At 42.2% G+C, this 12,625-nt stretch overlaps 1 protein-coding gene across 1 annotated transcript in view; it reads right to left on the bottom strand.

The window, feature by feature from the left end:
* ESAM (endothelial cell adhesion molecule) overlaps nucleotides 1–12,625 on the bottom strand; it is a 97,868-nt gene that overhangs the window by 43,585 nt on the left and 41,658 nt on the right. The gene's annotated exons all lie outside the window — the stretch shown is intronic.

The raw sequence follows: 12,625 nt of genomic DNA, 5'->3' as shown, positions 1-12,625 counted from the left end.
CTGTCCTCAGTTGTGGCTTCAACATCAACCACACTCCCATGTTTTTGTGGTTAAAACACAGGTGTTTATGCACAGGTGTGTATGTCCTCCCTACAAGAGAAGAACGGATAAAAAAACTGATGGACTATGCAGAGATGGTTAAAATGACTGGAAAAATCAGAAACCAGGATGATAAAAACTTCAATAAGTATTGGGGGAAATCTGTAACTTATCTGAGAGAACACTGTAATAGTTAAAAACACTAGCAGGATTGCAATAACACTTGCAATGTGCAAAGTACTATGGATAAAAACAGAGTTTACAGAAATATAGCGGACGATATATGATGCAGCGAAAAGCGATTAAATGTGGACTCCATGGAGAGGAGGAAAGAAGTCCGAGAATTCGGTGAATTCTATATTTATGATTCTACGTTGTGTGTGAATGTGAGATTAAATTGTAAAAACAAATAAAAAATTATTTTAAAAATAAAAATAAAACACAGGTGTGTATGGCGGGGAGGAATCACCCCGGTGGTTCTAGTGAAAAAATTTCCCATGTCGGTTTTGCAGAGCCATCCCTGTGAATCTGTTGTGTCCACAGCTGCAGCCAGAGAGAAAGAGAACTCGTTGGAAGGAGAAAGAGCGTCTGAAGGGACAGATTCTGTAAATAAATCTGCAACCAGGCTCTGCCGTGTTGTAGCGGGCTGCCTGGGAAGAGAGTCTCTTCCCGTCATTGTTCCCAGCTCCTTCTTATATATTTGTTCCCTCAGGAACAGAAGGAAAGCAGCTTCCAGTTTACTGGCTGGGTTTCAAGTTAAATATTGAAACTCCCCAGCAGCTTAAGGCTGGAGTGACAGATTGCTCAGTACAGAGAGAGACAGCAAAAGCCATCAGCTTCTGGAAGTGGCTCCTTTGGGGAACCATCGCTGGCCGTGCGCGACTATGCCCAAAGGGAGGACTCCACCCACTCTTTGCCCCTGCATGGCACGGATATTTGTTGCACGGGGGGTGGGGGGAATGGGGGAGAAATCTGATTGAGTTTGCATTTAAAAGCAAACATACCTAATTCGCACATTCCGAAACACAGCCATCCTTTGATATTTCCTTTTTTTAAAAAAATATTATTAAAATAATTCAGCATTAATACATACATGTTATGAATATACAAACATACATTTCATACAGCCCTTAAAAATATTCATACATACCCACACTCAATCCCACAAGTACTTCCTTTTCCCACCACCATCCCTCACACCACCCTTGTGATGAACTTCCAATCTACTCAATTGCAATTTCTTTCCACTTCCATTACTTTCTTTCACACACTTTTAAACCAATTTTCTGCTTCTTTTTCTGTTACACCTTGTTATCCATCTTATTTAGTATTTCAGTATTTATAACGGAACTTGTTTATTCTAATAGGAGTTCTGATTTTTCAATATAATTTTGCAAGTATTCTTTAAACGACTTCCAGTCCTTGTCTATCTTCTCTTTTGAGATCCTTCCAATTTCTCCCATTGTTTTGGATATATTGTAATACTCCAATAATTTGGCAAGCCACTCTGTTTTTGTCGGTATAATACCACTTTTCCAATTTTTCGCAATCAATAGCCTTGCGGCTACTGTTGCGTATAAATATAAATATAATGTCTTGTCTTCTTCCTTTATTCTTTGATATTTCCACTTCTCTGGATTATGGAGCATAGCTTTCCAGCCAAGCATTGGGCACAAAAGTGCAAATCCTGGCATTAAGTGTGCAAATAGCTCAGTCGGAAGAGCATGAGACTCTTGATCTCAGGGTTGTGGGTTTGAATCCTACACTGAGCAAAAAATTCCTTCATTGCAAAGGAATAGATGACCCTCACACAGTCCCTTCTGACTCTAGAATTCTTTGATTCTATGGTTCTACAGAAGGGTATGTTAGTGAAGACGACATACAACATATGCATTATATTATGGAAAGCTGTTTTGCAAAAATGTGTTTATTAAGAAAGCTTGAATAAACAAATATGTTTATCTGGGGGAAAATTGTACTAAAATGCTGATGAATTTTGATGAGGACTTTCAGAATAAGATATAAATAGCAACCCGATGTGGAAATGTAGAAAACAAAACTTTAGATTGGAACAATGAGAAACCGAAATAGGGATATTTGCCTGTACCTCGTTGCTGCTTTTGCAAAACTTACAATTCCCTCAGTTCCTTGAGGGTGCATCAACCACATTTAAGCAAGCCGTTTCAGTTCACAGCACGTCCGTGCGTTTCCATGGAAATAAATTCAAAAGCATCCCCGGGATGGCAGACACGTCTTCAGTCAAACCAGGTGTGGCATTTTGTTAACTGCCAAAACACTAACAAGCCCCTGGTATGGAGAACAGAATCTGGTGGGTCCTTCTTCTTTGAGAAGGGAGGGGCACATCTCAGCTGGGAAGCCATGTCTGGCATGTAGAAGCACCATCGTAGCTGTGAGTCCTGGAAGACCTGCTCCTTGCCTTGGCCTGGGAGGGCAGGGCCTTGACTGACTCCAGCTACAAAAGCTGAGGCTGCTGAAGAGGCCAGAGGTCAATGAGCCTGAGCTTCCACAGCTGCCACCTGCCACGAACCACCATTGGCAGGATTGGCAGCAAGAGCGGCATATAAGGCTTATGATAATGTTAATGGGGTAAGGCAGGTTGCTTACTAGTTACTAGCCCAAGTCATGGCTTGATGGAGGGGATCCAAATCTAGGTCTAACTGGATACTCTAAATATTCACGATCCTTCTTATGTCTGAAAGGCTACGCAATTGTTGATGGATTTATCCCCACCCATTGCTACAGATGGGGAGAGATTTAAGTTTGGTTCACATTACATTGCAGAACTACCAAATCTGCCATTGCTGGAACTATACACGAACCAGGAGCTCAGTAAGCCTTCAATATTTTCACTTCTCTGAATTTTGCAATGCAATTGTCCGACTGAGTCATGGGTGCAGAAACGTTAGGGGAAATGTGCCTAAATGCTTATAATAGTGAAAATAACATTTATTTTATTATTATTAATATTATTATTATTATTGATACAGTAAGAAAAAAAGAAGAAAACACAAATACCAAATTACACACAGGAATAACCATAGACACATAATTTTCTTAACAAACAATAAAACATATATTGGTCTTAACACTAAAGACCCAACCTCCCGTCTATCCCATATTTCGATTTCATATTACTTATTGCCAATACACACTTTTATCATAATTAAACTTTTTCTTAAGATATCTAATTTCTTATATTTACCTTGCAACTATTACTGAAGTTCCTTGAATGCTGCAACAGAATTTAAACTACTATATTTATTTTTCAAATATTCTTTGAAAACCTCCCATTTTTAAACAAATTCCCGTGAAAATAACATTTAAAATTGCATTATGTTAGGGAAAGCATTGATGCAGAATTTTTGTGAAGTGTTGAAAGAAAATAAAACTGATGCAGAAATGCAGCAGTTTTGTGTGTGGCAGAACCTGGAATACTCTCACCTTAAATACAAGTCATGCACTGACAATTTTGTTTTTGGCGTATGATGGAATTTATTTATTTATTATTATTGGCTCACCCAAGCCTTGTCAACGTAGCAATATTTGTTGCATCTCGTACTGATCACTGTGAAGGTATAAGTGCACATCTTTTGTGTACATCTTTTTAAATATGGACTGTATTTAGTAATGTATAGTGCCTGCCACTGCATCTGCAATAAATAGACGCTGCATGGTGTCAATAATAAAAAGAAAAAGTAAACAGAACTGCAAAGTGGATTTTGTTCAGGCTAAGACTCCCGGGATGGAGGATCTGGCACAGAATGTTAATATCAAAATCTGCACCTCCTGCCTAATTTATTTAATTTTTTTTAAAAAAAATACCCCACTTTTCACCACATCTGGGTCTCAACATAGCTTACAGAAATTAGAACACCAAATACACAAAATTTAATACATAGGTGAGAACACTGAAGCACTAAACATTAAAACAGCATTTATAGTGCAAAGGCCTCCTGAAATCATGGAATCCACAAGTCCTGAGGACTAGAAGCTTGACACTGATGTGGGTTACGGGACGCAAAATCCGTTTGAAAAAATCTTAAGAAGTAGGAGATTTCAGGGGGGAGAATAATGAGTGTCACCACTTTGCAACACGTTTCTTAGAAGGCAGGCAGCTTGTTTTGCAAGCAGTGCAAACCCAGAATTTCTCCCCAAAGCCCTAGATGGCAGAGAATGCTATCTGAGGTGGTGGGGGAGCAATTCTAGCCAGACTATACATTCCATTCCCTTCAACTGGCACAAGGAGATGGAATCTGATTTTTCTCACAACAAACATCAGCCAAAAACAACTCTCAAAAAACTGGCAGTCTCCGGCAGCGCAGACTGGAAACGTTCTTTGAGCATAGATGCTGATAGGAACTGGCCTAGATAACAGCACTTCGCACATGATTTATTGATTTGCAACTCATCACGGGATGATAGGCCATCAGCCAGAGTTATTAAAAATGCCCTACTTGTTTGCCTCTCGAGAGAAGTTAATGCAAAGGGATGAGCAACTCCCAGGTGATGGGGAGCAAAGAGAATGTTGCTTGCTCCCGCTTTACCCCACCTAAAGAATGTACAACCACTTGGAAAAGGTCAGAACATTTGCTCAGTACCAGAATGCTGGCTGGTACGGTTACGTCAGGCCTGTGTTTACTCCATGCTTTCAAAAGAAACACATATCCTTCGGGGAGGTAACACAAAGTGCTAAGGAAAGGTGAATTCTGTAACCCACCATAGATTATGCAGATTTAAGAAGAGCCTGGTGTATCAGGCAGCCACTGTCCCTTCCAATCCAGCACACTGTGTACTTTCTGCACCTCTGCCAAACCCCAGAATATACACACGTCTGAGGACCAGAAGACACTTGTGTTGAAATGTGTCGTGTAGCTCAAAGAGTGATTCCAAGCCAAAATTGAGTGTGATACGATATGATAATCTTTATTGTCATTGTCCCATACAGAACAACGAAATTGAAAACTACATCAGACATTCAAACACCAACAAGCCTGCTATCCCAGCTATCCCAGCCTGGTTAACCCCCTAAAAACTCTGATACCCCATAATTAAATACAATATACTCCCAGACTACCTTACACTGTGTTTAAAACCAAAATCACATTTGGATAGAAACTGTTTCTCAGGCGGCTCGTCCTAGTCTTTATAACCCTGTACCTTCTTCCAGAAGGCAAAAGCTGAAAGAGATCATTTCCAGGGTGAGCACTATCCTGCACTATCTCTGCAGCTTTCTTATGGCACCTGGAAGCATAGATTTGATCCAAGGTGGGAAGAGTGCACCCAATTATTCTCTCCGCAGTCTTTACAACCCTGGACAGCATTGTTTTTTCCCTGACCGTGAAGCTCCCAAACTACACACACAGACCATAAGTTAATACACTCTCAACAGTACAATGGTAAAATGCCATCAACAGGTCCTTTGAGAGATTATTTTTCCAGAGGATCAGAAAATATAACCTCTGCTGTGCTCTCTTCATCAGATCTTTGCTGTTTTCTCCCCAGGTTAGATCATCTCTCAACTCCATTCCCAGAAATCGAAACACCAAGACCTGCTCCACACACTTCCTTTCAATAATGTGTCATCTTGTTATGGAAATAATTCAACCTATGCTAAGCCAACTATGACTTTGGAATGTTTAGATATTACTCTGGGGTTTTTTCAAGACTAGATTGATCTTATATTTGTATCTTTGGGGACTCTTAGATTTACATTCTGTTTGTCAGTGGCCATAAACAATAACCAGTGGTCATCATGATACAGTGGTACTTTGGTTCTCGAACTTAATCCATTCCGGGAGTCCGTTCGACTCCCGAAACCGTTCGAAAACCAAGGCGCGGTTTCCGATTGGCTGCAGGAGCTTCCTGCACTCATTCAGAAGCCAAGTCGGATGTTTGGCTTCCGAAAAATGTTCGCAAACCGGAATACTTACTTCAGGGTTTGTGGCGTTTGGGAGCCAATTTGTTCAACAACTAAGCCGTTCAGGAACCAAGGTACGACTGTACATGTTAAATTGGTGCTGTTCAGTTTAAAATGGATGCATTTTGGGAAAAGCTTTACCAGCTAAAAGTCTAATATTTGGTCGAGAGGGCATGAAAGGGAATGAATAACAGAACTGCAGATTTGTAGAGTTGGAAGGGAACCCGGAGGTCATCCATTCCAACCCACCTGCAATGAAGGAATCTAGAAATGTGGTTCCTGCCCCCCCATCCAATCTGAAACCATAACAAACCTACTTAACTTTGCAAATGTGCTAGCAGTTTTATTGAATGGCTAAAGTCCCTTTCCTTCACTCTAATTTGGCTTTGTTATGTCATCACACGGTCTGTATAATCCATGTTTGGATGGATCACAGAACCGGCAAGAACCAACACCTGCTTTTGGGGGAGTGGGGGTGGTGGCACCAAAACAGCTACATGAAGACAATGAACCCTAAGAAAGGAGAGTTCTAGCCTCCCATTGTAAATCACCCTTATCATGTTTCAGAGCAACATTGTAAGGAAATTGCAGATGACATTCAAGCTATGTTAGAATTGGGAGTTATTAGGCCCAGTACTTCACCATGGGCAAGTCCTGTAGTTCTGGTGCCTAAGAAAGATGGATGGAGGGGTGGTTATAAGATTTTGTGCATAATATAGAAGTTAATTGCTGACTGTTTATCTAGAATCTATGTGGATTATAAGGATTAAAATTACCATTTTTTTGCTCTATAAGACTCACTTTTTCCCTCCTAAAAAGTAAGGGGAAATGTGTGTCCGTCTTATCGAGCGAATGCAGGCTGCGCAGCTATCCCAGAAGCCAGAACAGCAAGAGGGATTACTGCTTTCGCTGCACAGCGATCCCTCTTGTTGTTCTGGCTTCTGAGATTCAGAATATTTTTTTCCTTGTTTTCCTCCTCCAAAAACTAGGTGCGTCTTGTGGTCTGGTGCGTCTTATAGAGTGAAAAATACGGTAATTTTAAATGGTGTATTTTAATCTTGCAGTAAATCTTGTAGATATTGTTCATGTATATTTCCTGTTTTGTCATTTATTTGCTCAGATATCGTTGGTTGCAGAATGGTCATACAGTGGTACCTCGGGTTACAGATGCTTCAGGTTACAGACTCCGCTAACCCAGAAATAGTACCTCGGGTTAAGAACTTTGCTTCAGGATGAGAACAGAAATTGCACAGCGGAGGTGCGGCGGCAGCAGGAGGCCCCATGAGCTAAAGTGGTGCTTCAGGTTAAGAACAGTTTCAGGTTAAGAACGGACATCTGGAACTAATTAAGTACGTAACCAGAGGTACCACTGTAGTAAATAATACTGTTTATGGTCCAGGTCTACTTAAAGATGAAAAGTCTAACATTTAGAACAGGCTTCCTCAAACTCAGACCTCCAGATGTTTTTGGCCTACAACTTCCATCATCCCTAGCTAGCAGGACCAGTGGTCAGGGATGGTGGGAACTGTAGTCTCAAAACATCTGGAGGGCTGAGTTTGAAGAAGCCTGATTTAGAATTTCATCTTCAGAAGAAAAGATGGGATGTCATAAAGGAGCGATTCTGTGAGCAAGTATCGCTGGGTGGGGCCCCTCAGGCAGGTATTAAAGTGGGAACAGGTGATGGGGCTGCCAGGAGTCCTCAGTCCCTACAAATCTTCGAGTTGACCTGCCAAGGGGAGGGAGAGAACACACTGTAGATTAGACTACCATTTGATGTCTGCAGCTGGTGCCAGAGAAGACGCCAATAAAGCCTGATAACCCGTTCAGTGCCTGAGTGAGTTATTAGCAGCTTGGAGGGAGGACTCGTGAAAGCGACCCCCCCACACCATGACAATTAGTATCTGGTTAGCAGTGCTATTCATTTAATAATGGTATTTATACTGCACCTTTCTTCCAAGGAGCTCAAGGTGGCATATAGTGGTACCTCGGGTTACAAACACCTCAGGTTACAAACACTTCGGGTTACAGACTCAGCTAACCCAGAAGTAGTACCTTGGGTTAAGAACTTTACCTCAGGATGAGAACAGAAATCGTGTGCCGGCGGCAGCAGCAGGAGGCCCCATTAACTAAAGTACCTCAGGTTAAGAACAGTTTCAGGTTAAGAACGGACCTCCAGAATGAATTAAGCTCATAACCAGAGGTACCACTGTATTGTATTTCTACTTAAATTATATCCATAGCTTATACATTTGAATCTATGCATATAACTTGGCATGTTGTGCAAATCAGTGATGCATTTCCTCTTTTTGAGTGATGCACAAGTAGTTGTCCTTATGAGAGATCTGGTTTTTATAACTGGTTCACAATCACCAGTTCTAAATCCTAACAAAAACAGGAAATACTCGTTTCGGGAAACTCCCATATTCTTGGCAACATATAATATGGTATTAGAGCTATAAATACTTTTTTTGGGGGGGGCAGGAATGTCACTGGACACTGAAGGGCAAAACTGCCACTTAATTCAGAGGAGTCTGTCCAGATTTCTAAGTATTTAATCAGACAACATTTCCTGATACCACACCTTTCTGAATAATGCAGCTGGGGTGGGGAGATGAAAGTTTTAAAAAGCGTACAGGAAGTGGGAGGAAAACAAATAATGCTTCATTTGCACCTTGGGACCTTTCAAAACCATGGACCAGAGACGGTCCTGTGGGAGGGGAAACAAATTCAAGGGGACATTTGTGGGGAAAAACCAGAGGCTTTTTTGTTAGGCATTTTAGGTATAGAGATTCTGAGAGTTTTTAGTTTTTGAACTCTTTTTAATGAAGATTGCCAAAATCTACACTTCCGGCATAGGCTGCCATACGTCCACATTTTCCCGGTCATTTCAGCGATTTCCCGGACATATGGCAACCCTACCATATGGGACGGCTGCATATTCCCGGCATTGCACGGGGTTTGACTAGATTGAGGATTATCTAGTTTGAGGGTCCCTTCCAACTCTATGATTCTATGAGAGGCATCGCACAGGACCAGCATGGGAGAAAATAAAACTGTGGTGCTTCAGTGGCAATGGATCTAAAGACCCAAGAGCTTTCTTCAGGTTGGGTGCCAAACAGGCCAGCATCTCCCCTAGGCATGTCTGCGTCTGAATCAAATGGGACACAAAACGGATGCAGAGAGTTCCAGGTCTGACCAATGTTATTACCTTTCCATAGCTGTGATACAAATTGCACCATTTAAGAATACTGTTCACATTTTTTTTAAAGACATGGGTTTGTTATAAAAAGTTGTTGAGCTCTGAACACTCTCCTTTGGAATCAATTGCCGATTTTTTTTTTCAAATTTAAGCTGGGGGAGGGGATAATGAATTATTTACAATCCAGGAATTAATTACTCAGGGGAATATAATTGCATAATTAGAGGCTAAGCCATGGATGCAAGGCAGAAACGCTTTGTGGTTTAAAGACCTTCAAACCTACTCTCAGTGGCAATAATTATATTGCCGCCTTTAATCAAATTAGAGAACTAACTGATTTTAAGAAAGCAGTAATCAGAGCAGGCAGACACAGATTCATAGCTGTTAATGTTTTTCCTTTTTTTTAGGGAAATTCCCTTATTCCAAATAGGATTCCTCGCAAGAAAAGGGAAAAGTTGACAGCTATGCACAGATTGGTGAAACTATATTATTTGTTATTGAAATAACGATGCAGAGCTAGAACTGGTTAAGGAATATATTATTCAATGGGCCCAGAACATCAGGGGAAATATACCAAGCTGGGTTTGGGAGAAGTTGTGGAGAATCACATATAAATTCTCAGGGATAAGAAAGAACAGTTATAAAATAATGAGTAGTTAGTATAAGTCTCCTGAGAAAATAAACAGAATAAACAAGAACTAGTCGTCGTCCCCCCCAATGTTGGAAACAAAAGACTAGGGATGATGGGAGTTGTAGTCCAAAAATCTGGATGTCACCAGGTACTGCAAGGGCAAGGAAGCCAAAATAGCTGAGATAGGCAGAATCTATCTATCCTCATGGATTGTCCTTGTCTTGTAATGTAGGTGAAAACACACCGCCAAGAGTTAATGTTCCTCTCCAGGGAGAAGATTAAGTTTAACATAATCTAATAGTTTAAATGTGCAATTTGATTGAATGTGATTAACCGCAGCCCCTGCTGATGCACGCTGTGAGTAAAAATGAATCTGGAACAAGGCTCATTTAAGTGAAGGCATTTGCCGGGCTAATTCAGACGGACTATCCACTTAGCAGCAGTAAAAGTCTCTCTCGCTCCCAAAGACACACACTCTTCCTTTTGCTAAAAGGGGGAACGGGGGAGGTCTTCATGGTCCAACTGCCACAGTGCCTTGTGTTCCTCTTGCAATGGCAGAGCTATTTTTTTTAAGAAGCAGCAAAAAAATAAATTCCCTCCTGCCACCACCAGTTCATGATGCCAATATTTGGTTCAAAAGTAAATTTTAAACAAACAAGAAGTTGGACCTTCCGCTGAGCACTGCAGTTTGGATGTTCCAGTCAGCCATGCCTTTCTCCAGAATACAGTGGTGCGCAGTTAAACTACAGTGGTACCTCGGGTTACAGACGCTTCAGGTTACAGACTCCACTAACCCAGAAATATTACCTCGGGTTAAGAACTTTGCTTCAGGATAAGAACAGAAATCGTGCAGCAGTGGCGCAGTGGCAGCAGGAGGCCCCATTAGCTAAAGTGGTGCTTCAGGTTAAGAACAGTTTCAGGGTAAGAACAGACCTCCAGAACGAATTAAGTACTTAACCTGAGGTACCACTGTACTCCATTCTATTCACCAGTGTCCACAATTTAAAGGTATAACGTAGATCGTTGCAAGGTGCCTTTATAGTTTTCTCATACGGTGGTACCTTGGTTCTTGAACTTAATCCGTTCCGGGAGTCCGTTTGACTCCCGGAACCGTTTGAAAACCAAGGTGCGGCTTCCGATTGGCTGCAGGAACTTCCTGCACTCAATTGGAAGTCACAGAAGCTACGTCAGAAGTTCAGCTTCTGAAAAACGTTCGCAAACCGAAAGATCTACCTCTGGGTTTGCGGCATTTGGGAGCCAATTTGTTCAGCTACTAAGCCATTTGAGATCCAAGGTATGATATTTCTTTTCTTTTTTGCCACAAGAGGCTCGAAAACCTGGCTGCTGTCACAAACTTCATGCACAGGTTCAAAAATGGGGTTGCAGGAACTAGGCCATGCACACACTGTTGTGATGTTGTCCTAATGTTATGGCATTCTCGGCATCTGGAGGGGGGCACTCGTGCACTGGAGCACAAAAACAGCTGGAAAAACACTAGAACAGAGTTTCCCAAACTTTGAGTCTCTGGCTGTTTGTGGATTACAGTTCCCATCATCCCTGACCATCGGTCCTGCTAGCTAGGGATGATGGGAGTTGTAGTCCAAAACAGCTGGAGACCCAGCTTTGGGAAATCGTGCCCTAGATCATTTGTGGTACAAAAGTTACAGGGTTTATGCAGGAAGCTACAGGCCATGAGCTGATTGGAAATGAAGCAGCATGACCGCCCAGTTTTGCAGGTGCAAAGCATATTGAAAGTGAGATTGCATATTACAGCCCCGGTACGCGGGTGGCACTGTGGGTTAAACCACAGAGCCTAGGACTTGCCAATCAGAAGGTTGGTGGTTCGAATCCCTGCGACGTTGTGAGTTCCCGTTGTTCGGTCCCTGCTCCTGCCAACCTAGCAGTTCGAAAGCACGTCAAAGTGCAAGTAGATAAATAGGTACCGCTCCAGCGGGAAGGTAAACGGCATTTCCATGTGCTGCTCTGGTTTGCCAGAAGCGGCTTAGTCATGCTGGCCACATGACCCAGAAGCTGTACGCTGGCTCCCTCAGCCAATAAAGTGAGATGAGCGCCGCAACCTCAGAGTCGGCCACGACTGGACCTAATGGTCAGGGGTCTCTTTACCTTTACCTTACCATTGTTGTCACAATATAAAGAATGCATGGAGAGGCCCAGAGTCCATGCTCACAGGTGCAAAGCACAGCAGATTCAATGTGCCCTGTGAAAAGTTATCCCACACAAGCGGGAAAATACGTTTCTACCCTGAACCGGGTCGGAGAGCAGCCAAGCTAGCACTGCCGAGGAATTTGTTTTCTTCTGACGCACGCTGTTTGAAAGTGCAAGGCTTTGCGTTACATGACTTTCTCATTTCAGTTGTCAGTGGAGGTTTATAGATCCAGTTTTAAATGAGCAGGTTAAACTGATTCGAGCTGAAGCATCTTGCTTGCAACCTGCCGTAATACAGACGTTCATTTTAGCGGAGAGAAAGATCCCAGGTAGGAGATTATGGCCCTTTCCAAACCACACCTCCCGTCATACACAGAGGTCTTTGGGCCAAACTACATGCGATGTCACATGGGGGAATTCCTAGTCATGATTAGGAATACAGTGGTACCTCACGTTAAGTACTTAATTCGTTCCAGAGGTCTGTTCTTAACCTGAAACTGTTCTTAACCTGAAGCACCACTTTCCACTTTAGCTAATGGGGCCTCCTGCTGCTGCCACACCACCGGAGCACGATTTCTGTTCTCATCCTGAAGCAAAGTTCTTAACCTGAGGCACTATTTCTGGGTTAGTGGAATCTGTAACCTGAAGCGTA

This window comes from Podarcis liolepis (assembly GCF_965112155.1).
Source record: "Podarcis liolepis genome assembly, chromosome: 16".
Lineage (NCBI taxonomy): Eukaryota > Metazoa > Chordata > Lepidosauria > Squamata > Lacertidae > Podarcis > Podarcis liolepis.
This window is presented reverse-complemented; position numbering and strand designations above follow the sequence as displayed.